The 27,341-nt window shown below is 42.1% G+C and overlaps 1 protein-coding gene across 3 annotated transcripts in view; it reads left to right on the top strand.

Moving 5' to 3' along the window:
- tfeb (transcription factor EB) overlaps positions 1–27,341 on the top strand; it is a 107,017-nt gene that overhangs the window by 25,289 nt on the left and 54,387 nt on the right. For 2 of the 3 annotated variants that reach the window (XM_023996485.3, XM_023996483.3), the window contains exon 2: positions 9,111–9,210. The gene's annotated coding sequence lies outside the window, so the exon portion shown is untranslated. Of the gene's footprint in view, positions 1–5,659; positions 5,994–9,110; positions 9,211–27,341 lie in introns of those variants that run through there. The other variant, XM_023996484.3, reaches the window with a different exon arrangement.

The raw sequence follows: 27,341 nt of genomic DNA, 5'->3' as shown, positions 1-27,341 counted from the left end.
TCAAGGGAGTGGGCTTACTCACAATTTTGCCTAAGAACACAGCCATGAATAAAGAATGGTACCAACACTTCCTTCGAGAGCAACTTCTCCCAACCATCCAGGAACAGTTTGGTGACGAACAATGCCTTTTCCAGCACCATGGAGCACCTTACCATAAGGCAAAAGTGATAACTAAGTGGCTCCGGGAATAAAACATCGATATTTTGGGTCCATGGCAAGGAAACTCCCCAGACCTTAATCCCATTGAGAAATTGGTCAATCCTCAAGAGGCGGGTGGACAAACAAAAACCCACAAACTCCAAGCATTGATTATGCAAGAATGGGCTGCCATCAGTCAGGATGTGGCCCAGAAGTTAATTGACAGCATGCCAGGGCGGATTGCAGAGGTCTTGAAAAAGAAGGGTCAACACTGCAAATATTGACTCTTTGCATCAACTTCATGTAATTGTCAATAAAAGCCTTTGACACTTATGAATGCTTGTAATTATACTTTAGTATTCCATAGTAACATCTGACAAAAATATCTAAAGACACTGAGGCAGCAGACTTTGTGGAAATTAACATTTGTCATTCTCAACTTTTGGTCACGACTGTACAATAAAAACAGGCTTTGTTTACTTGCTGTTTGAGGTGAGAAAATTACTGTGAGAAGCTCCACTGCTCATTAGTGGTGGTGAGTTGAGACGATCAGAAATACTATCAGACATCTCAAAATGGGCACATTTTATACATTTGTGCGTTGGCCAGATAGCCTAGGCTTACTTCTATACGTAATCCGGTGCATATATGTCGTGGGGAATTTATAGACGCTAACAATCAAAGGGCAAACCATTCACACAATTAAGTTATGAAACAATGAATGTGCTCGAATTGGCGTGAGAGAGCGCATTCTGGAGAGAGACTTGCCTTGTGCATTTTAGCCACACTCCCCTTCTTGACTCAGTATTTTTAATAATACCCAAGATGCATTATCTTCACACATACTATAGGCCTAAGGAATATTTTAACAAATAGTGTGAAATTCAAAGCAGTAGTCATTTAGTAGCCAATTTCACTTATTTTATCTAATTGCTTGGCGTGCCAGCCTTGGCACACGTGCCTTACGTTGCCCATGCCTGCTCTACAGAGTGATGTGGCTGTGTCACCCTAGGGAAGATCCTGATTTGATTGGTGAAAGACCACAATCTAAAACACACTGACCAAACAATCAATATGCTCAACACAAAAACAACACTGTCCACAATGGTCCCCAGAACCACACTGTGGAGTAAGATAGTTTGATCATCACAATTCCAACCAATAAGCATTAGGATAAACATTTATTGTATAACTAGAAGACATAACTTGATAATACTCTAAGCAGGGAAATATTGACCAGTAACAGCCCAGAGAATTTGCAGAATTGTACACCTTGTTTAATTTTGAGTTTCCTTAATTAAGGTGTGTTGTACTGAAAAGGTCATGACCTCTCTAGAATGAACCTATGTTCAGCATGCTGTTCCGGTGTCAGTCCACATATCCAGGACATGCATACAACAACAATGTTTTAGCCAAACCACAAAGATTCTATTTGGATATATATTTAGTGAATGCTGAATGCATTAACAAAAGTATCTTATCAGGCTAGGGGAGATAAGAATGACCACAGGATGTTCAGGAAATTCTTCCCTTCTACCAATAAGCAACTTTACAATTTAACCTCCTCTCACTGTGATTATCAATACGTGGTATTACCTTGGTTATCAGTAGTAACAGCCATAATCTGAGGAGTTAGCTGGCGCTGTTCTAGATCATCAAATCTTTGATGCATTGTGGGCAAATTGGGACTGAATGATTGATCTACAAATCATAATTTAAGAGTTCTTTATAATGCCAAGTGAATTGTAGATCAGTCTGTTGTGAGTCACCTGCGATGCCGGCTGCAATGTCAAACAAGCCCACTGTCTTCCATACACTAACACTGAGTTTTTTGGGGGGTTTTGTTGTCTTGATTTGTTTTGTCTGGTCATCCTTTTGAGTGATCACATGACCTGTGATGTTTGTTAACATGAGCCATGTGACCCAGTCAAAGGGTTGGTGTGTGTTAGTGAGTCAGTTGTTTTCAAACCTGGTTTCTGGTAAAGAGAACCTCACACTTTCTACTACTACATGAGGAAATGGCTTTTCTCCTCTGTAGGATGAACCTGTCAGGGCCTCTATCAGAGGTTGGTACAGAGATCTAATCAGAGGGTTTGGAAGAAGAGACCTCCAGGGGCACATCCTATCAGACCTGGGTGTTCCACGGTGGCCATTTTGTGCCAGAGCTTCACCCCACTTGGGCTATCATAGTGGAGAGGTGCGACTGGGGAGTGAATTCCTTCTCTGGGGTTAGGCTGTCGAGACACTGTCACCCATCTGTCCCAGACCTGATTCAAACAAGCTAAGCGTCAGTATAGAGACAAAGTAGAGTTGCAATTCAACGGCTCAGACGCAAGAGGTATGTGGCAGGGTCTACAGTCAATCACGGATTACAAAAAGAAAACCAGCCCCGTTGCGGACCAGGATGTCTTGCTCCCAGACAGACTAAATAACTTCTTTGCTCGCTTTGAGGACAATACAGTGCCACTGACACGGCCCGCTACCAAAACCTGCATCCGACGTGAGTAAAACATTTAAATGTATTAACCCTCGCAAGGCTGCAGGCCCAGTGTGTTTACGGACATATTCAATCAATCCTTATCCCAGTCTGCTGTTCCCACATGCTTCAAGAGGGCAACCATTGTTCCTGTTCCCAAGAAAGCTAAGGTAACTGAGCTAAACGACTACCGCCCCGTAGCACTCACTTCTGTCATCATGAAGTGCTTTGAGAGACTAGTCAAGGACCATATCACCTCCACCCTACCTGACCCTCTAGACCACTCCAATTTGCTTACCGCCCCAATAGGTCCACAGACGACGCAATTGCAACCACACTGCACACTGCCCTAACCATCTGGCAAGAGGAATACCTATGTGAGAATGTTCATCGATAGTCGGTAGTCGGTAGTCGTTTAGCTCATCAACATAGTACCCTCAACTTGTCATCAAGCTCGAGACCCTGGGTCTCGACCTCGCCCTGTGCACTGGGTACTGGACTTCCTGACGGGCTGCCCCCAGGTGGTGAGGGTAGGTAACATCTCCACCCGCTGATCCTCAACACCCACAAGGGTGCGTTCTGAGCCTCTCCTGTACCCTGTTCACCCATGACTGCGTGGCCATGCACGCCTCCAACTCAATCATCAAGTTTGCGGACGACACTACAGTGGTAGGCTTGATTACCAACAACGACGAGACGGCCTACAGGGAGGAGGTGAGGGCCCTCGGAGTGTGGTGATAGGAAAATAACCTCACACTCAACGTCAACAAAGGAGATGATTGTGGACTTCAGGAACAGCAGAGGGAGCACCCCTATCCACATCGACGGAACAGTAGTGGAGAGGGTAGTAAGTTTTAAGTTCCTCGGGTACACATCACGGACAAACTGAATTGGTCCACCCACACAGACAGCGTTGTGAAGAAGGAGCGCAGCGCCTCTTCAACCTCAGGAGGCTGAAGAAATTCGGCTTGTCACCAAAAGCACTCACAAACTTCTACAGATGCACATCGAGAGCATCCTGTCGGGCTGTATCACCGCCTGGTACGGCAACTGCTCCGCCCACAACCGTAAGGCTCTCCAGAGGGTAGTGAGGTCTGCACAACGCATCACTGGGGGCAAACTACCTGCCCTACAGGACACCTACACCATCCGATGTCACAGGAAGGCCATAAAGATCATCAAGGACAACAACCACTCGAGCCACTGCCTGTTCACCCCGCTATCATCCAGAAGGCGAGGTCAGTACAGGTGCATCAAATCAGGGACCGAGAGACAGAAGCTGTTTTTTAATCTCAAGGCCATCAGACTGTTAAACAGCCATCACTAACATCCAGTGGCTGCTGCCAACATACTGACTCAACTCCAGCTCACTTTAATAATGGAAATTGATAAAAAATATATCACTAGCCACTTTAAACAATGCCACTTAGAGTACAGTATATACATTATATTATCATCTACTGCATCTTGCCATCTTTATGTAATACATGTATCACTAGCCACTTTAAACTATGCACTTTTATGTGTACATACCCTACATTACTCATCTCATATGTATATACTGTACTCGATACCATCTACTGCATCTTGCCTATGCCGTTCTGTACCATCACTCATTCATATATCTTTATGTACATATTCTTTATCCCTTTACACGTGTGTGTGTGTGTATAAGGTAGTAGTTGTGAAATTGTTAGATTAGATTACTCGTTGGTTATTACTGCATTGTCGGAACTAGAAGCACAAGCATTTCGCTACACTCGCATTAACATCTGCTAACCATGTGTATGTGACAAATAAAATTTGATTTGATTCAGGGAACAGGATATGATCTCTTAAAGGGGCAGAATAAGAATGGGAGGTAGATCGAAGCTGCCCTTAAAGCTGCAATATGTAACTTTTTGGGCGACCTGACCAAATTCACATTGACAGATCTATAACTCATATTTCTTTCTCATTGAAAGCAAGCCTAAGGAGCGGTATATCTGTTCTATGTGCTCTATTTCTATGTGTCCCATGCTTAAGTTTTTTGATTTTGTGTCTGACTTTTGGTTTTGCACACCAACTTCAAACAGCTGAAATATGTTTTTGGTGGGGTTATGGAAAATGTATTTATTTCACTGCGGTTTAGAGTTTGTTTTGTGTCACAAACTGAAATTAGGTGAACTATTGGTGGAAAATAGTGCACCTGTAACTACTGATACAGGGTAAGATGTTAAAGGTAGACTCAGTGAGATGACATTGCAACGTACAGCACTGCAGATATTGAGATGAGTGCAATGCAAGACTTTGTTCTCACACAGAGTATGTGCACGTGTGCCTTTCACGCCGATACAACGTAGTAGCTATGGCAACAATACAGAGAAGTTTAGCCTCCTGCAACAAGGTGTTGCGGAAGTTGACCCATGTATTTGCTTTGAGTTGCGTCATCATACTGTGTCTACCTTTTTAATCCACCACCCTAATGAGTTAGTATTGGGAGTAGGGTAATCTGATCCTAGATCTGATGTCAAGTTATACCTAGAGTGCAGAGTGGCGCCAGCAGATGGGGCTAAACTTTTCTGAACAGATTGGGGAGAAACTCCTACCTGTGTACAGGTGGAATGTGTCTTTTGCTATCATTCCAGCTATATCAACCCCTCCTTTAATTCTCTGCAATGCCTTTAGGTCTCTGCAATGTCATTCCTTAGGCTGTTATCTGATGAAAAATGCCCTCATTTATTTCCAGTCTTCAGACTACATGTTTGAACAGCACTCTGTCCTGTAACAGACAACATAATGGCCTGCTACCTTCTACTGATAACCAACTGGAGATACCAAGCGCAATAAACATGTAATACCTGCTTGTCTTCAGGAGCTTGCCCATGTGTTATCAGAGATTCTTATCGTTGTGGAAGTGTGTGTGTCACTGGACAGGAGTCTGAGTCGAGGGTGTCAGGCCCTGACTTGCTCTGTCAGAGATGGAGCTGCCCCCTCTTTCTCGTGTGTGTGTGAAGAGGAATGGATTTCCCGAGCATGGGAGCGGAGTTCCGTGGGAATTCTGTGTGTTTGACAGGCGACGTCTGCCGCGGGGATCCGGACACTGAGTCCCCCATGTTTCTCCCATGGACAGCGTTCTGGTTAATTTAGGGGAAGTGGAGGAATAGGAGAGGAAACATAGTTGGCTTGAGGAGGAAGGGACAGGGACTAACCATGTCCCTGTGACTATTTTTGAGTGGAGAGGCACAGCGTCACGAGCAGAGACCAGAGAGAGAGAGCGTCTAAGAGCTCAACCAGCCTAGCAGAGCTTGTCTCTCTCTCTCTCTCGCTTGTGTGTAGTAGAGGTGTCTGGGATACAGTAACAGACAATATGTTGCTCTGAGGATTGTCCTTCTCCCTGGTAAGGATGTGGGATTACCTGTGTTATCTTTCCCCCCATCTGTCTCTGTTTCCATCTCGCTGTGGGATTGTCTCTGTGTGGATACGACTGGACTCTGGAATTTCCTCATGGTGCTTTGGGTCGTGAGCAAGGAATGGGCTATAATTTGTCACTGGGCACTAGAAGGTTGTTTGAATACATGCTTTGTGTGGTAGCTTGTTGAGTAGACTGGCTTCATTGTATAATGGGCAGCTTGCCATGCAAAATGGAAGAATCATGTTTATTATTAAAGAACTCAGTTATGCGCATCCAAACCATTACTGTTACTTCTACCAATGGCAAAATGATCTTCTAATGCCTAGTGGAGTTTTTCTGTAATTTATATGGAAATGTGGGTCCACTGGTCCTCAAGGTCTTGCTGGCTGTTGTATTTCCGAGTGAAATAGCACGGTGGTTAATTTGTATGGTAAAGGCCTTGCCTACAGGCTTAGTAAAGATAATTCAGATGTGGAACCTTGAGGCCAGAGAGTCTACTCATCTGCTACTGTGACAGGTTTGAATTAGTCCCTGATTAGAGGGGAAGGATGAAAACCATGATTTATGTTGACCTGAATGTGAATAGCCCTTGTTTTATGATTTGTGCGGTTGATTTGGTTAAGGCCAGGCAGGCAGGTTGTTCCCTGGCCTGCTGTAACAGAGGAAGTTGTTGCTTCACTCCTGATCTCACTAGGAGTTGTGAAATCCAAGCGCATGAGGAAGGGAAACATTGTGTTTGTGGTTGTTTTGATGATGTAGCTCCTTTGTCTTTATCTAAGACTGATTTTGAATATGGATCAGGCTGCACCTCAGTGTAAAGTGTCTTTCTCTCCTCGTCTTTTCCACTGACATTAAGGACGTGGACAGGGGAAAGCAACATCCTGGTAACTTGCTTACATACTTAGCTCCTCCTCTTCGCTCCTTGTGGAAAATAAGGTCGCAAAAAGCATCCGCCATGCCGGGCGGCCCTCTGCTTTCAGATAACATGCTGGCCATACCACCCGCTAGCGGAACCCCTCGCCAACAGCCAATGAAATTGCAGGGCGCCAAATTCAATCAACAGAAATCTCATAATTCAAATTTCTCTAACATACAAGTATTAGACACCATTTTAAAGATAAAATTCTCGTTAATCCAACCACAGTGTCCGATTTCAAAAAGGCTTTTCGGCGAAAGCAGAACATATTATGTTAGGTCAGCAACTAGTCACAGAAAGCATACAGCGATTTTCCAACCAAAGAGGAGTCACAAAAAGCAGAAATGGAGATAGAATTAATCACTAACCTTTGATATTCTTCATCAGATGACACTCCCGGGACAACATGTTACACAATACATGTATGTTTTGTTCGATCAAGTTCATATTTATATCCAAAAACCTCAGTTTACATTTGGCTTTGCCTCCAAAACATCCCGTGAATTTGCACAGAGCCACATCAATTTACAGAAATACTCATAATAAACATTGATAAAAGATACAAGTGTTATTCACAGAATTAAATATATACTTCTCCTTAATGCAACCGCTGTGTCAGATTTCAAAAAAACTTTACGGAAAAAGCAAACCATGCAATACTCTGAGTACGGCACTCAGACAACAAATCAAGCCAAACAGATATCCGCCATGTAAGAGTCAACAGAAGTCAGAAAAAGCATTATAAATATTAACTTACCTTTGATGATCTTCATCAGAATGCACTCCCAGGAATCCCAGTTCCACAAATGTTTGATTTGTTCGATAAAGTTCATCTTTATGTCCAAATACCTTTTTGTTTGCGCGTTTAGCCCAGTATTCCAAATTCATGACGCGCGATCACTAGGAGCAGACGAAAAGTCAAATTTCTTTAGTATGTTTTTAACAAATCTTCAATAATGTTCCAACCGGAGAATTCCTTTTTCTTCAGAAATGCAATGGAACTCAAGCTAACTCTCACGTGAACACGCATGGTCAGCTCATGGCACTCTGTGAGAGACCTTACTCAATCCCCTCTCATTCGCCCCCACTTCACAGTAGAAGCATCAAACAAGGTTCTAAAGACTGTTGACGTCTAGTGGAAGCCTTAGGAAGTGCAATATGACCCCATAGACACTATTTGATAGGCCAAGAGTTGAAAAACTACAAACCTCAGATTTCCCACTTCCTGGTTGGATTTTTCTCAGGTTTTCGCCTGCCATATGAGTTCTGTTATACTCACAGACATCATTCAAACAGTTTTAGAAACTTCAGAGTTTTCTATCCAAATATACTAATACTATGCATATATTAGCAACTGGGACTGAGTAGCAGGCAGTTTACTCTGGGCACGCTTTTCATCCAAATGTGAAAATGCTGCTCCCTAGCCCAAACAGGTTCAAGTTGGTTGCCAACCGCCATATAAAGTATACAGAAGAAAAATAACCGTTTACCAGAAACTAACTAGGTTTCACCTTTTTATCTGTGGATTAATTGTTGGAGTAGAGAACACCACTATTTTGTGTGACTCAAAATTGTCAAAATTCTACAAAGACCCTGTAAAAAAGGACTTTGTGCATTTCAGGTAATATAACAACCCAATTTTTATATCCCAGGACAAATTGGCTAGCACCAGCAAGCTAGCTAGCTAAATGGCCATGAACGTTTCATGTGTTTCAACCTATCCTCAAATTAATACAGTTGGTTGAGTTCGTTTTGATATTTCAACCTGCGTCTCCTGATCGCATCTGGTGTGGATAGACAAAATCAACATGCGAGCGATGGTGCAAGCACACGCGTGCCCGGTCTAGTCAACATGCAAGTGCCAATGAAGGAGATGAAGCTCTCTGTCAGTGTCTGCTAGCTCACTGACATTGTTGTGAGCACATACAAAATGGATGTACTGTACGCACACACCTCCACACGGTCTTTTGCATCAATTGTTTTGGAAAGTCATTTCTATTACAAGCCTGAGTATGTGTGCTGCTGCCTCACAGTAGCCTATGATGCCAGACCACCCGACTAGAACAGTTACTTCTGCTACTGTACTTTCCTACTAATATAACAAAGTACTACCTTGTTACAGCAGTGCACATCCAGGTACTACTGTAGTATCTCATTGATTGTTTTTTTTCTCTCTGTGTCTGTAGTTTCCAGGCCTCTCCAGGGTGTCCAGAGATGTAGGGAGCAGTGTGAGGAGCACCCCCCTCCCCCTTCTCACTCTCTCAGCACCACTTTACTTACAAAGAGGTACAGTAAATATGTATGTGTGTGTGTGTGTGTCACTCACTGTGTTTGTTTCTCACTTTTTTGTCTTAGTGTTCCTCTGTGTTAAAAACCGTATTCAGAGAGGGAGTGAAGCAGGGTGTGCCAGGGCTCATTTTCAAAAAGGGATGCTATCCGAATGTGACTTCCCTGGTTTAATAATGGATAATTGCCATGCTGGCAATTCGATGCCATTTACTTTTGGTATCTCAGATTGTTCTGGCAATTCTCACAGAGAAACTTCATTGGGAGGAAGGATGTTTGATATTGTTTTTTACATTTGGCACAAAACATTTTCATGAAAGTGGAATTTTTTTGGCCCAATAATCTGTGAACTGTACCTGATAGACAACATCTAGGTGTCATTATACTCCTAGTAGTGTGCTTTAAAATATGGAGTATTGCTATATTCTGAGTTTATTCGTCATTGAAACTATTAATATGAATATTTCAAAAGTACACTTTTTGATTTGGTGTATATTTAGACATATTGTTTTAAGCAATATAATCTACAAGTACATCACATTTCTAGTGGGCTCTCTACAACTTTTAAAGTTATGATCTATTTTATGAGCACCCCCAACACAGTGAATGGGAAAATGGATTCAAAGTCAACTCCCTCCACTGTTGGTTTGCTGCAATCCTAAAGGAGGGCTGTGATTGATTAATGATCTATAATGTCATTTTATATGTATACAATTTATAATTTATTCAACTTTGGCAGAGAGCCCACTATGGAAAGTTGATGTGTTTTGAAGAGTATATTTTTAAAAAGAATAAAAAAGGGTATTGTTGAATAAATTAACATGAAAATGTGTATTTCAGAATCTAGACATACTCCATATTTGAGAGAACACTATAAGGAATATAATGACACCAACATCTGTATCATGTATTGTTCACAGATCATTACAGGAGGCATGTCTACTGTAGGTCTAACAAGGGTGTAAAAGGGCCACTTTAATTCTAATAATAATTAAAGTGTGGGCCATGCTGTGGGCCATGCTGTCGTGGAATCGCCCATTTGATATGTTCCTGCTGAGTTCATGTGGTCAGGACAACATCCGGACCCTATGAAGAGCTAGTGGTCAGTGTTAAAGGAACTGGTGACTGGAGTCACCTGGATTCACCTTTTCAGGGTCATAATCCTGTCCCTAACCTGTAGCTGCCCCTGTATAGAAGTAGGGAAACCCCTTAACTCTCTGTTCCCTCTCTGGACTCTCTGTGGTTGAGGCTTCTCAAACCACATCTCCTCTCACAGAGTGAATGCAGGCCTGCTCAGTCTATTGTATCAGATGGAGGTGTTTGTTATATTTGGTGTATCTGATCTGAGGGTGAATAGCAGCTATTTACCAGTCACTTTTTCTCACAGAGTAAATGAGGGAACCACAGAGGTGTGTGTGTGTGTTTCTCACTACACTACCTACAGTAGTCTGTGTGGATGACACTGCATCTCATGTGACAAAAATATGATTCAGTGAAATATCCCTCAAAATGAAATATCAAGTTTCAGACTGAGAAATAATGATTTTCAAATACCTGTGAATCCGATGCATTTTGTTATTCAATTATACTGAATATCTGTTTGTTGTTAAGGCTACCGTATATAAAAACAGACCATAGATCAGGAAAGTTGATGGACCAGGTTTAGAGTGTGTGTCAGTGTAGTTGGGGAAGTGTTGGAGGGTCTTTGTCATTTAGGAGTATAAGCAGTGTGGGAATTACAGGGGCCAGGGGGAGCTCAGCCCCCTCAAATGAGACATGCGCTCCCCTAAATGCAACAAAAGTCAAACTTTGGGGGGACTCAAATTTAACCACTCTCCTATTTGTTTAAAATTCATATTTGTACTGCCACAGTGGTAAATATGAAAATAAAAGCTTATTCCAAATTAAACGAACACCCCCACCCACCTCTGTGTCATGGTTTAAACCAGTGACAGTTGGTTCAGGTTCTTTCAATCGCATTCATCTCTCTTCTCCGCCTGTCTGCTCTCTCTCCATCTGTTTTGAGCTTTTGCTAGTGAACTTACAACATTGTATCGATTGGGTCCAGCCTGCCAGAGAACTTGTAACATTGTTTCAACTGGGCCCCTCAGTTTCCTGCGCCAATGAGCTCGGGACAGACGCAGCTGTATTTGCGTCCCGTATTTCAGACCCTTTTCAGGTGTCTGGACTTTTCTTGTTACAAAAAAGGTCTGGCCATTTGTCAGCATGACGAATCCAGTGGCCCTTTACAGTCTTACCTGTATACAGGTTGAAAATGGCAGATTTGGACACTAGGCGCCTAAATTGGATTGCAGTGTTTCCTCTTGGAGGTAAATGCTGGGTGATGGAAATGGTGTAAATTACGAGGACTCAACATATTTTGAAAGCTGAGATTATAATAAATATCGCTTTGATGTCATACAAACAAGCCAAACACACGGGAGTCCAAATGGGCACTTCACATTTCCATATGATACAACTCATGTAATATAAAGTGTCAAGGTTAATGATCACTGTGTTTGATGTACAGTTAAAAGATGACATGGCGTTATACACTGGGTTGTCCTGAACAGAATGAGTTTGTTGTATTGTGAAGAAAATTTGCTGCGGACCACACATCTGAATGCACTCATGACTACATTCTATGTAGTATGCACGCCAAAATTATCTGCTTCTCTGAATTGCATTGTGAAAGCTTAACTAAGATTTATTTTTGTAATTTAGCTAGTCATGTTGGCAATCAAATACAATTGTATTGGTCACATACACATGGTTAGCAGATGTTATTGCGAGTGTAGCGAAATGCTTGTGCTTCTAGTTCCGACTGTGCAGCAATATCTAACATGTAATCGAACAATTCCACAACAACTTCCTAATACAAACAAATCTAACTAAAAGAATGGAATAAGAATATATACATATAAATATATGGATGAGCAATGACAGAGGCATAGGCAAGATGGTATAAAATACAGTATATACAGTTGAAGTCGGAAGTTTACATACACCTTAGCCAAATACATTTAAACTCAGTTTTTCAATTCCAATTCCTGACATTTAATCCTAGTAAAAATTCCCTGTCTTAGGTCAGTTAGGATCACCACTTTATTTTAAGAATGTGATATGTCAGAATAATAGAGCGAATGATTTATTTCAGCTTTTATTTCTTTCAGCTTTTATTTCTTTCATCACATTCCTAGTGGGTCAGAAGTTTACATACACTCAATTAGTATTTGGTAGCATTGCCTTCAAAATGTTTAACTTGGGTCAAACGTTTTGGGTAGCCTTCCACAACCTTCCCACAATAAGTTGGGTGAACTTTGGCCCATTCCTCCTGACAGAGCTGGTGTAACTGAGTCAGATTTGTAGGCCTCCTTGCTCACACACGCCTTTTCAGTTCTGCCCACAAATTTTCTATGGGATTGAGGTCAGGGCTTTGTGATGGCCACACCAATACCTTGACTTTGTTGTCCTTAAGCCATTTTGCCACAACTTTGGAAGTATGCTTGGGGTCATTGGCCATTTGGAAGTCCCATTTGCGACCAAGCTTTAGCTTCCTGACTGATGTCTTGAGATGTTGCTTCAATATATCCACATAATTTCCCCTCATGATACCATCTATTTTGTGAAGTGCACCAGTCCCTCCTGCAGCAAAGCACCCCCACAACATGATGCTGCCACCCCCGTGCTTCACGGTTGGGATGGTGTTCTTCGGCTTGCAAGCATCCCCATTTTTCCTCCAACAAAATGGTCATTATGGCCCAAATTTATTTAAATAGACCTTCTACATCAGCTAATATATCAAAGTGCTGTACAGAAACCCAGCCTAAAACCTCAAACGGCAACCAATGCAGGTGTAGAAGCACGGTGGCTAGGAAAAACGCCCTAGAAAGGCCAAAACCTAGGAAGAAACCTAGAGAGGAACCAGGCTATGAGGGGTGGCCAGTCCTCTTCTGGCTGTGCCGGGTGGAGATTATAACAGAACATGGCCGAGATGTTCAAATGTTCATAAATGACCAGCATGGTCAAATAATAATAATAATAATCATAGTAGTTGTCGAGGGTGCAACAAGTCAGCACCTCAGGAGTAAATGTCAGTTGGCTTTTCATAGCCGATCATTGAGAGTATCTCTACCGCTCCTGCTGTCTCTAGAGAGTTGAAAACAGCAGGTCTAGGACAGGTAGCACGTCCGGTGAACAGGTCAGAGTTCCATAGCCGCAGGCAGAACAGTTGAAACTGGAGCAGCAGCACCAAACAGTTCTATTTTTGTTTCATCAGACCAGAGGACATTTCTCCAAAAGCTACTATCTTTGTCCCCATGTGCAGTTGTAAACCGTAGTCTGGCTTTTTGTTGCCGTTTTGGAGCAGTGGCTTCTTCCTTGCTGAGAGGCCTTTCAGGTTCTGTCGATATAGGACTCGTTTTACTGTGGATATAGATACCTTCGTACCTGTTTCCTCCAGCATCTTCACAATGTCCTTTCCTGTTGTTCTGGGATTGATTTGTACTTTTCACAACTAAGTAAGTTAATCTCTAGGAAACAGAACGTGTCTCCTTTCTGAGCGGTATGACGGCTGCGTTGTCCCATGGTGTTTATACTTGCGCACTATTGTTTGTACAGATGAGCGTGGTACCTAGAGGCATTTGGAAATTGCTTCCAAGGATGAACCAGACTTGTGGAGGTCTACCATTTTTTTGAGGTGTTGATGATTTCTTTAGATTTTCCCATGATGTCAAGCAAAGAGGCACTGAGTTTGAAGGTAGGCCTTGAAATACATCCACAGGTACACCTCCCATTGTCTCAAATGATGTCAATTAGTCTATCAGAAGCTTATAAAGCCATGACATTTTCTGGAATTTTCCAAGCTGTTTAAAGGCACAGTCAACTTAGTGTATATAAACTTCTGACCCACTGGAGTTGTGATACAGTGAAATAATCTGTCTGTAAACAATTGTTGGAAAAATTACTTGTCATGCACAAAATAGATGTCCTAACCGACTTGCCAAAACTAGTTTGTTAACAAGAAATTTGTGGAGTGGTTGAAAAACTAGTTTTAATGACTCCAACATAAGTGAATGTAAACTTCCGACTTCAACTGTACATATGAGATGAGTAATGCAAGATATGTAAACATTATTAAAGTGGCATTATTAAAGTGACTAGTGATCAATTTATTAAAGTGGCCAATGATTTCAAGTCTGTATGTAGGCAGCAGCCTCTCTGTGTTAGTGTTGGCTCTTTAGCAGTCTGATGGACTTGAGAGAGAAGCTGTTTTTCAGTCTCTCGGTCCCAGCTTTGTTGCACCTGTACTGACCTCGCCTTCTGGATGGTAGCGGGGTGAACAGGCAGTGGCTCGGGTGGTGGTTGTCCTTGATGATCTTTTTGACCTGTCTGTGACATCAGGTTCTGTAGGTGTCTTGCAGGGCAGGTAGTTTTCCCCTGGTGATGTGTTGTGCAGACCGCACCACCCTCTGGAGAGCCCTGCTGTTGTGGGTGGTGATACAGCCTGACAGGATGCTCTCAATTGTGCGTCTGTAAAAGTTTGAGGGATTTAGGTGACAAGCTGTTGCGCCGCCTTCCAAACGCTGTCTGTGTGGGCAGACCATTTCAGTTTTTCAGTGATGTGTATACCAAGGAACTTAACTATACACCTTCTCCACTACTGTCCCGTCGATGTGGATAGAGGGGTGCTGTTTCCTGAAATCCACGATCATCTCCTTTGTTTTGTTAATGTTGAGTGAGAGGTTATTTTCCTGGCACCACACTCCGAGTGCCCTCACCACCTCTTGTCGTTGATGGTAGTCAAGCCTAGTACTGTTGTACCGTCTGCAAACTTGATGATTGAGTTGGAGGAGTGCATGGACACGCAGTCATGGGTGAACAGGGAGTAGAGGAGGGGGCTGAGCACGCACCCTTGTGGGGCCCCAGTGTTGAGGATCAGCGAAGTGGAGATGTTTTTTCCTACCCCCACCACCTGGGGGCAGCCTGTCAGGAAGTCCAGGACCCAATTATACAGGGTGGGGTTGGAACAAGCTTTCAAATTATGCCCACCTGACCCAGATTGCAATTTTTATTGGACTGATTAAACAACAGTTATTGTGTAATGGCTGCGATGCAGGGCTGTGTTCAAAACAAGAAAAATGTGGTTGCTCTAGTTCCTCAATGGCACAGCTTGGAGAGCTCATAAACGTGTATTGAGATGAATTAAACTGTACACACTTTGGAGAGGTGTGTGGCCACTTGGAATTACCAGTTAGACAACATATTTACATTGTTTTGTCTTAGGTGCAACATATCTCAAATTTTCCAAGAATATTCCTATTATATTGCTGAATGTATCCAGAGTATTTTCATATTTTGTTATCAACAAATGTGGTAAATGTGAAATGCTGATAAAATCAGTCTTCTCAGGTGAACTGTTGTCTTACGTTCAGTCTAATAATTTTCCCATAAGCTCCAAACTGTTCCCTTTTAATTGCTACCATGGTAATGCATATGCTTTCCATATTTGTTATGTAAGAAACATTTCAATTTAGCCCTATCCATATAGGCCAATTCCCACAAGTGTATGGGGTTAATTCAGACTACAAGAGTGTAGCACTAATTACAATCGCTAAAAGTTATTTCACGCAAGCACAAAGCACACATCTGGGTTTGGTGGATACCAGGAGAATGCTACCTACCTGAATGCATAATGGAAACTGTAAAGTTTGGAGGAGGAATAATGGTCTGGGACTATTTTTCCATGGTTTGGGCTCGGCCCCTTAGTTCCAGTGAAGAGATCTTAACGCTACAGCATACAATGACATTCTAGATGATTCTGTGCTTCTAACTTGTGGCAACAAGTTTGGGGAAGGCCCTTTCTTATTTCAGCATGACAATGCCCCCGTGCACAAAGCTGACTACCAGCCAGGCCAAATCGCCCATCATCAATGCCGACCTCACTAATGCTCTTGTGGCTGAATGGAAGCAAGTCCACGCAGCAATGTAGGCTGTTAAGGCAGCAAAAGGGGGGGACAACTCTGTATTTATGCCCATGATTTTGGAATAAAATGTTTGACGAGCACATACATTTGGCCATTCACACTCTGAGTGTTAGGTTGGGTGGGTGTGTGTAGTCAGAATCGCTGATAGGGTGTGTCCATGGTCGTCGGAAGCAGCTGTTTGTGTGGCAAGACCAAATGGGAAGAAACGGGTGCTGTGAAGCTGGGCAGAAAACAACTCACTGTCACCGTGGCAACTACACTGTGTATGCCTGCCGGTAACAGCTGTATACTGGCATGTTACGGACACTAACGGAAACGTCTCCGTGTTCAGTGACAAATGTCCCACACACACTCACACACACAAACACACACAAACAAACAGTGTGCACACACACAGAGGTCTCAGGGGAACAGGGTGTTCCTCAAAAGGGGAACAGAGAGTGAGAAGAGTTATTTAGGGCTTTAGGTGGCATACGTCTCACAATAGAAAGGCTTTCTCTCTGTCTCTCTCTGTGTGTCTGTCTCTCTCTGTGTCTCTCTCTGTGTCTCTCTCTGTCTCTCTCTGTGTCTCTCTCTGTGTCTGTCTCTCTCTCTGTGTCTGGTCTCTCTCTCTGTGTCGTCTCTCTCTCTGTGTGTCTGTCTCTCTCTCTCTGTCTGTCTGTTCTCTCTCTCTCTCTGTGTGTCTGTCTCGTGTCTTCTCTCCTCTGTGTCTGTCTCTCTCTCTGTGTCTGTCTCTCTCTGTGTCTGTCTCTCTCTCTGTGTCTGTCCTCTCTCTGTGTTTCCTCTGTCCTCTCTCTGTGTCTCTCTCTGTGTCTCTCTCTGTGTCTCCTCTCTGTGTCTCTCTCTGTGTCTCTCTCTGTGTCTCTCTCTGTCTGTGTCTCTCTCTCTCTCTGTGTGTCTGTCTCTCTCTGTGTCTGTCTCTATCTCTCTCTGTGTGTCTGTTCTCTCTCTCTCTCTGTGTGTCCTGTCTGTCTCTCTCTCTCTGTGTTCTGTCTGTCTCTCTCTCTCTGTGTGTCTGTCTGTCTCTCTTCTCTGTGTGTCTGTCTGTCTCTCTCTCTCTGTGTGTCTGTCTGTCTCTCTCTCTGTGTGTCTGTCTGTCTCCTCTCTCTCTGTGTGTCTGTCTGTCTCTCTCTCTCTCTGTGTGTCTGTCTCTCTCTCTCTCTCTCTGTGTGTCTGTCTCTCTCTCTCTCTCTCTCTTCTCTGTGTGTCTTCTCTCTCTCTCTCTCTCTGTGTGTCTGTCTCTCTCTCTCTCTCTCTGTGTGTCTGTTCTTCTCTCTCTCTCTGTGTGTGTCTGTCTCTCTCTCTCTCTCTGTGTGTCTGTCTCTCTCTCTCTCTCTCTGTGTGGTCTGTCTCTCTCTCTCCTCTCTCTCTCTGTGTGTTGTCTCTCTCTCTCTCTCTCTGTGTGTCCCTGTCTCTCTCTCTCTCTCTCTGTGTGTCTGTCTGTCTCTCGCTCGCTCTCTGTATATTTCAATTCAATTGACTTTATTGACATGGCAAGTTCATTATTACTTACGTTGTCAAACTATACATATAGAAAAATTATATATATATATATAAATAAATAAATGGTGGGACCAACACTAATAATAGTAGTAGACATGGGATTACCATTAACAACTACAACAACAATATTAATGAATTAATCTCGCTCGTTCTGTCTGTATCTCTCTCTCTGTGTGTATCTCTCTCTCGCTCTGTCTGTATCTCGCTCTGTCTGTATCTCTCTCTCGCTCTGTCTGTATCTCTCTCTCGCTCTGTGTGTATCTCTCTCTCGCTCTGTCTGTATCTCTTTCTCGCTCTGTCTGTATCTCGCTCTGTCTGTATCTCTCTCTTGCTCTGTCTGTATCTCTCTCTCGCTCTGTCTATCTCTCTCTCGCTCTGTCTGTATCTCTCTCTCGCTCTGTCTGTATCTCTCTCGCTCTGTCTCGCTCTGTGTGTCTCAATTCAATTCAAGGGGCTTTATTGGCATGGGAAACGTGTTAACATTGTCAAAGCAAGTGAGGTAGATATTATACAAAAGTGAAATAAACAATAAAAATTAACAGTAAACATTACACATACAGAAGTTTCAAAACAATAAAGACATTACAAATGTCATTATGTGTATATATACAGTGTTGTAACAATGTTGTGTACTTTAACCATTTGTACAAGGGAAAATAAATAAGCATAAATATGGGTTGTATTTACAATGGTGTTTGTTCTTCACTGGTTGCCCTTTTCTTGTGGCAACAGGTCACAAATCTTGCTGCTGTGATGGCACACTGGAATTTCACCCAGTATATATGGGAGTTTATCAAAATTGGGTTTGTTTTCAAATTCTTTGTGGATCTGTGTAATCTGAGGGAAATATGTGTCTCTAAAATGGTCATACATTGGGCAGGAGGTTAGGAAGTGCAGCTCAGTTTCCACCTCTTTTTGTGGGCAGTGTGCACATAGCCTGTCTTCTCTTGAGAGCCATGACTGCCTACGGCGGCCTTTCTCAATAGCAAGGCTATGCTCACTGAGTCTGTACATAGTTAAAGCTTTCCTTAAGTTTGGGTCAGTCACAGTGGTCAGGGATTCTGCCACGGTGTACTCTCTGTTTAGGGCCAAATAGCATTCTAGTTTGCTCATTTTTTTTTTTGTCAATTCTTTCCAATGTGTCAAGTAATTATCTTTTTGTTTTCTCATGATTTGCTTGGGTCTAATTGTGCTGCTGTCCTGGGGCTCTGTGGGGTGTGTTTGTGAACAGAGCCCCAGGACCAGCTTGCTTAGGGGACTCTTCTCCAGGTTCATCTCTCTGTAGGTGATGGCTTTGTTATGGAAGGTTTGGGAATCACTTCCTTTTAGGTGGTTGTAGAATTTAACGGCTCTTTTCTGAATTTTGATCATTAGTGGGTATCGGCTTAATTCTGCTCTGCATGCATTATTTGGTGTTCTATGTTGTACACGTAGGATATTTTTTCAGAATTCTGCATGCAGTCTCAATTTGGTGTTTGTCTCATTTTGTGAAATCTTGGTTGGTGAGTGGACCCCAGACCTCACAACCATAAAGGGCAATGGGCTCTATGACTGATTCAAGTATTTTTAGCCAGATCCTAATTGGTATGTTGAATTTGATGTTCCTTTTGATGGCATAGAATACCCTTCTTGCCTTGTCTCTCAGATCGTTCACAGCTTTGTGGAAGTTACCTGTGGCGCTGATGTTTAGGCCAAGGTATGTATAGTTTTTTTGTGTGCTCTAGGGCAATGGTGTCTAGATGGAATTTGTATTTGTGGTCCTGGCGACTGGACCTTATTTGGAACACCATTAATTTGGTCTTACTGAGATTTACTGTCAGGGCCCAGGTCTGGCAGAATCTGTGCAGAATATCTAGGTGCTGCTGTAGGCCCTCCTTGGTTGGTGACAGAAGCACCAGATCATCAGCAAACAGTAGACATTTGACTTCAGGTTCTAGTAGGGTGATGTCGGGTGCTGCAGACTTTTACTCTCTGTCTCTCTCTGTGTGTCTCTCTCTCTGTGTCTCTCTCTCTCTGTGTCTCTCTCTGTGTCTTCTTCCATTCATGTTGGTACCTTCAGGCGTGTGTCCTCCTATCCTCTCATTCCTCCTCCTGCAGTGTTGCCCCTGTCATGGAAATAGACTGCTGACTTTTGATTCGCTGGCACAGATTACCCACAATCCAGTTATAAGCATGTCCCCTTATTTAGTTGCTGCCCTGTGCAGAGACTGTAATAAGGTGCGCGTGTGCAGCCTTGATTTAGCTGCTGAGGGACGGCCGTTCGTTGGAGTGACTGACTAAGGCACCACCAGAACTATAAATACACTCACACACATTAACAACCTGCCCTGAGCTCTGTTGTCCCAGCTTTACACGTTTGCTTGTACCTCTCTATATTTGTACAATGTATGTGAATATTATGTAGTATCTTTTTATTTATTTTTACTATGGTTGCAAACTTGTACGTTTATTTGAATAGATTCATTAACATTTGCAAGTATCATTTATTTTCAGAATTATTACAAGTACATTTACGATTATTCTGCTGTGAATCAAAAATACAATTGCGGAGTTTATCTTCGCATGCTCTGAATTCTGTCACTTGTCACATTACCAAGAGATTCGTAAGCTTGAAGAAAGTTTTGTACGTTTGTAGAAAAAAAGAAATTTGCAAGTAAAAAAAAACTGGTTTGAGCGACTTTGGGGGCAGGACCTCTTTTACTCCTGACCAATCAACCAAAACCACAGCTGCCTTTTGCTGCAACTGTTGGCTGGATTATTCCATCAATCAAATCTCAGGAAGTACCTTGAAGAGGATAAGTCATTTCTACAAAGTAACGTTATTAACATTACTCGGTGTGAAGTACTAGAATAAAACATTCTATTTGAAGGTAATCATCTTTTGTGTACGTCGTTTTTTGTTGTTGTGAACTTTGGTGCGAAAAGTGCAAATCAATCCCAGAACAACAGCAAAGGACATTGTGAAGATGCTGGAGGAAACAGGTACGAAGGTATCTATATTCACAGTAAAACGAGTCCTATATCGACAGAACCTGAAAGTCCACTCAGCAAGGAAGAAGCCACTGCTCCAAAACCGTCAGTAAAAAGCCAGACTACGGTTTGCAACTGCACACGGGACCAAAGATCGTACTTTTTGGAGAAATGTCCTCTGGTCTGATGAAACAAAAATAGAACTGTTTGGCCATAATGACCATCGTTATGTTTGGAGAAAAAAGGGGGAGGCTTGCAAGCCGAAGAACACCATCCCAACTGTGAAGCACGGGGGTGGCAGCATCATGTTGTGGGGGTGCTTTGTTGCAGGAGGGACTGGTGCACTTCACAAAATAGATGGCATCATGAGGATGCATGTGGATGTATGTGGATATATATGTGGATATATTGAAGCAGCATCTCAAGACATCAGTCAGGAAGCTAAAGCTTGGTCGCAAATGGGTCTTCCAAATGGCCAATGACCCCAAGCATACTTCCAAAGTTGTGGCAAAATAGCTTAAGGACAACAAAGTCAAGGTATTGGAGTGGCCATCACAAATCCCTGACCTCAATCCTATAGAAAATGTGTGGCCTGAACTGAAAAAGCGTGTGCGAGCAGGGAGGCCTACAAATCTGACTCAGTTACACCAGCTCTGTCAGGAGGAATGTGCCAAAATTCACCCAACTTATTGTGGGAAGCTTGTGGAAGGCTACCCAAAACGTTTGACCCAAGCTAAACAATTTGAAGGCAATGCTACCAAATAGCAATTGAGTGTATGTAAACTTCTGACCCACTGGGAATGTGATGAAATAAATAGAAGCTGAAATAAATCAATCTCTCTACTATTACTCTGACATTTCACATTCTTAAAATAAAGTGATGATCCTAACTGACCTAAAACAGGACATTTTACTAGGATTAAATGTCAGGAATTGTGAGTTGAAATGTATTTGGCTAAGGTGTATGTAAACTTCTGACTTCAACTGTAAATGCTAAATTGAAACTGCTTTGGGGGGGGACTTCCACCATCACTGTAGCTAATAATGTTGGGTTTCTAGAAAATAACTATTTGCTAGCTATGTTTTAAAGACTTGTTGCTGACTTTTGAACACTTTTTGTCGAACTACTTCATTCCGCTGCCCGTTTATTGATTAATTGGTGACTGAAGAAGTTTGCAAGAAATATGCCCCTTCTGCACATAGGCTGTGTTGTTTTGGTATAATTTGTCTGAATAGGCTTGTGCACATTTACATGAGTGTTTTTAATTAGCCAAGTTGGCCAAATGACTAGGCTTATTGTTATTAATGTTTTGGTACTGCATTTCGGGTGGAGAGGGAGTAAGATCACTAAAACGCAGAATGCTGCCAGACAACCACAGGACCCTAGAGGTATTACAGTCTATTCTTCTGAACTGGATATTGTATGAGAATGTCCCATTTTTATATCAATGACACGACAAAAATGGTTGGATTCTTCAGCTACGTGCTGTAATTGCTAATCATGTATTTATTGTAATCTCGCCTGGATGGTGACACATCTGCTGCCTGCCTGCCTGAGTACTAGGGTCTTCAGTGGTACCTTACCTGACATTGCAGCAGGATTCTCCGTATCTCTGTCTCGTAGTCATTTAACATGTCAACATGTATTTTCTGTAACCACTCATTCATACAAACAGCCACAGACACACAAACTGACTTATATTCACTTGTCTCTTTGTCCTATTCTTCAGGCTTGTCTGGGACATATTTTAGTTGGCACACCTGTGTGATGTCTTTTATACGCTGAACAAAAATATTAACGAAACATGTGACAAGATTTTACTTAATTACAGTTCATAAAAGGAAATCAGTCAATTGAATTAAATTCATTAGGCCCTAATCTATGGATTTCACATGACTGGGAATACCGATATGCTTCTGTTGGTCACAGACGACCACCATTTGCCTCATGCAGTGCGAGACATCTCCTTCGCATAGAGTTGATCAGCCTGTTGATTGTGGAATGTTGTCCCACTCCTCTTCAATGGCTGTGCAAAGTGGCTGGATATTGTCGGGAACTGGAACACACTGTCGTACACATCGATCCAGAGCATCCCAAACATGCTCAATGGGTGACATATCTGGTGAGTATGCAGGCCATGGAAGAACTGGGACATTTTCAGCTTCCAGGAATTGTGTACAGATCCTTTCGACATGAGGCCGCGCATTATCATGCTGAAACATGATGTGATGGTGGTGTAGGAATGGCACGACAATGGGCCTCAGGATCTCGTCATGCTATCTCGGTGCATTCAAATTGTCATCAATAAAATACAATTGTGTTCGTTATCCATAGCTCATGCATGCCCATACCATAACGCCACTGCCACCATGGGGCACTTTGTTAACAATGTTGACGTCAGCAAACGGCTCACCCACACGACGCCATACACTGCCATCTGCCCATTACAGTTGAAAACAGGATTCATCTGTGAAGAGCACACTTCTCCAGCGTGCCAGTGGCCATCAAAGGTGAGCATTTGCCCACTGCTGAACTGAAGTCAGGTCAAGACCCTGGTGAGGATGACGAGTGAGCATATTAGCTTCCCTGAGTCAGTTTAACAGGTTGTGCAAAATTGTCCGGGTGGCTGGTCCCACAGGTGAAGAAGCCAGATGTGGAGGTCCTGGGTTGGTGTGGTTACGTGTGGTCTATGGTTGTGAGGCCGGTTGGACATACTGCCAAATTCTCCAAAACGATGTTGGAGACAGCTTATGGTAGAGAAATTAACATAAAATTCTCTGAAAACAGCTCTGATAGACTTTCCATAACTGCACATTTTAGATTGGCCTTTTATTGTCCCCAGCACAAGGTGCACCTGAATAATAATCATTCTGTTTAAGCAGCCACTTGATATGCCACACCTGTCTTCTGGATGGATTATTTTGGCAAAGGAGAAATGCTCACTAAAAGGGATGTAAACAAATTTGTGCACAAAATCTGAGACATTTATTGTGCGATGGGATCTTTATTTAAGCTCATGAAACATGGGACCAACACTTTACATGTTTTATATTTTTGTTCAGTTGTACATAAAAATGTGAATAAAAATGTATTCACCCTGGACATGAGACTTGCATTGATTTTTGTTTATAATTTGGAGTCAGAAGTACCAAGTGTTGTCTTGATGGAGAAAGTCTGCATGTTGTTTTGAGGTTTAAGTTACAAAAGTAGTTAGCATGTTCCTCACATTTCTACTATGAATAAGGTATTGTTTTGTAACAGGACTGAGTTTGGGAAACCCTGATCTAGGGTTCCATGGCCCAGCAGACAGCTGGTGATAGGGGGATGGACACATGTTAGTTTGTCTGGACACATGTTAGTTTGTCTGGAAGACTTTGAGGGACGTGATGGCATGAGTTTGAGTGAGCACAGTAAATCCAATTCAACCAGTGGCCCTGGATAATAATGTATGCTATATGTCATCGCACAGACAGTCATAGCGAAGGAGGTTCTCTGCTCTGGAGAGATCGCAGGTCAGAAGGCTCTGGAGGTCCTTGGAATATTCTCTGTAGCTCCTGTAGAAATATGGATCGAGGTACTGAATCCAATTGACAGAGAGAGCAAGAGTTAAAGGACAATTCCACACACAAACTATCCTTTGTCAACAATGTTGAATGAAACAAATACCATAGTCACAAAATGTTTTGCTTGTCAGCACTCAAGTTTTAAAGATATGCAACTTTCAAAATAAAGAAATCATCCCTGTATATGCTGCGTTATATATTGTTGAGGACTACAGTATAAGGGTGCCTTCCAATCAGACAAATGGATGTGTAAAAGACATAGTAGACATAGTGCCCCAATGGCTTTCGAAAGGAGGAGTGTGTTCAGGGGGAGGCTTGTGTTGTCTGTCAGTAAAGTTGCAAAGACCGTCCTTCAAACAACTGTGTTGAACATGCGTTTCATGCATTTTTGTTTAAAGGCTGCCTTACTCTGTGGTTGTTCATGTCTAGCTTCGCTCTCACTCCACCTAAACCCCCAGCCCCTCACCCTCGAACTCCCATTGGCCAAAGGCCTCCTGACAAACCCTCAGTCTCTGACAGGGAGTTACTCCAGGAGTAAACATGTTCATGATGCATAGGGCTTTTCCACTGCTCATGAGAGTGGAGTATTATAAATCGTAAAAAAAATATGCATGGCTTAGTGACATGGAGTGCTCCATGTTCCTGCTGGTAGCAGGCTTTAACCTGGATGCAGGGAAATGTCTCCAGGACTCCTGCCTTGGAGTATGGTTGTATCTACAGTCCCTTCAGAAAGTAGTCACACCCCTTGACATATTCCACATTTTGCTGTGCTACAACCTGAATATAAAATGGGTAAAATGTTGATTTTGTGTCACTAGCCTACACACTACCCAATAATGTAAAAGCGGAATTATGTTTTTGGAAATATAATTAATTACAAATGAAAAGCTGAAATGCTAATAAGTATTAAACCCTTTTTTGTTATGGCAAGCCTAAATAAGTTCATAAATTGCATAATGGTGTTTAGGTATTTATTCAAAAATCATGTTAATCTCTGTACCCCACACACACAATTATCTGTAAGGTCCTTTTTAGTCGAGCAGTGAATTTCAAACGGACTCGACCACAAAGACCAGGGAGGTTTTCCAATGCCTTGCAAATAAGGGCACATATTGGTAAATGGCTTAAAACAAAAAGGAGACATTGAGTATCCCTAAGAGCATGGTGCAGTTATTAAATACACTTTGCATTGTCACTACAAAGATACAGGCATCCTTCCTAACTCAGGATCTGCTCAGGGATTTCACCATGAGGCCAAAGGTGACTTTAAAACCGTTAGTTTAATTAATGGCTGTGATAGGAGAAAACTGAGGATGGATCAAAACATTGTAGTTACTCCACAATACTAACCTAAATGACAGAGTGAAAAGAAAGAAGCATGTACAGAATAAAAATATTGCAAAACATGCATCCTGTTTGCAATAAGGCACTAGAGTAAAACTGCAAAAAACGTGGCAAAGACATTTAACTATGTCCTGAATACAAAGTGTTCTGTTTTGGGCAAACGCAACACACCATGGAGTACCCCTCTTCATATTGTCAAGCATGGTGGTGGCTACATCATGTTATGGGTATGCTTGTCATCGGCAAGGACTAGGGAGTTAAGGATGAAAAGAAATGGAATACAGCGAAGCACAGGCAAAATCCTAGAGGAAAACCTGGTTCAGTCTGCTTTCCACTAGACACTGGGAGAGGAATTCACCTTTCAGCAGGACAATAACCTAAAACACAAGGCCAGATATACACTGGAATTGCTTACCAAGAAGACCGTGAATGCTCCTGAGTAGCCTGGTTACAGTTTCAACTTAAATTTGCTTAAAAATCAATGGCAAGACTTGAAAATGGCTGTCTACAATGATCAACAACTAACTTGAGAGCTTGAAGAATTTGAAAAATAATTTGCAAATATTGTACAATCCAGGTGTGCTAAGCTCTCACTCAGGGGTGTGAATACTTATGTAAATTAGATTTCATTATCAATACATTTGCAAAAAATTCTAAAAACATATTTTCACTGTCATTATGGGGTATTGTGTGCAGTTGGGTGAAAGAGATCGATTTAATCCATTTTCAATTCAGGCTGTAACACACAAGTTGTGGAATAAGTAAAGGGGTCTGAATACGTTCTGAAGGCACGATCTCCACCAGGCTCCTGTAAATCTGACAAACCTGCATAGATTTAATAAAAATAATGGTACCTGTATTTAGTCAATTGAAGTCATGACAGCCACAAGTTTCTTATTATTTTTTTTTATATACACAGGAGTGTACAGGATTTTGTACCAGCACTTCCCTAACACCTCATTCAACTAACTGTGGTCTAAATTGATCAAAAACCTGCGCACAGTTCAGTAACCTGGGACAGAAATCACCCACTTCTGTATTATTGAATGAGCTTCCCAAGTTACAAGCTTACAATTCTTCATGATAGAGAATAACGTGTGGATCTATTTCTATCTAACCTTGTCAATAAACTCCAAGAACAAGTGTCAATTTAGCTAGCTTGCTAGTGGCATGTACTTCAACTTTATCAAACAGATGGTTAACTAGAAAATATTATGATTTGTTTTCCCCTCGCATCTATAGCCGCCTGATGAAGCTATAGTGAGTTGATAAACTTGTATCATGTTGAACGTCAGAAGCCAGCTAGCTAGCATTAGCTGCTGTTAATTTAGTTCTGAATTATAACATTTTGTATTTCACGTGTTAAACAACTGTCATGCCTTTTCACAAAAAAATATCTATGTACACATAAAATAGATAGTTTTATTCTAGTACTTCGGTCGAGTAGCGTTAATACTTTTCCTCCAAGGTTCTTCCTGAGACTTGATTGATTAGAACATTTCAGCCAATGGTTGCAGCAATTTTAGACTGTGGTTTTGGCTGATTGGTCAGAAGTAAAAGGTCCTACTCAAACAAGCTGCTCAAACCATTATTATTATTTTTTTTACTATTGAATTTCTTTCTACAATCTTACAAATATCTTGGTAATGTGACGGAACTCGGAGCGTGCACAGCTAAAAAAATGTAAGTGTAGTTTTTTTATTCAAAGCAGAATATTCATAGTCGTAAATGGACTAGTAATAAATTATGCTTTCAAATCTTATT

This window comes from Salvelinus sp. IW2-2015, linkage group LG11 (genome assembly GCF_002910315.2).
Source record: "Salvelinus sp. IW2-2015 linkage group LG11, ASM291031v2, whole genome shotgun sequence".
In the NCBI taxonomy this organism is placed as follows: Eukaryota; Metazoa; Chordata; class Actinopteri; order Salmoniformes; family Salmonidae; genus Salvelinus; species Salvelinus sp. IW2-2015.
This window is presented reverse-complemented; position numbering and strand designations above follow the sequence as displayed.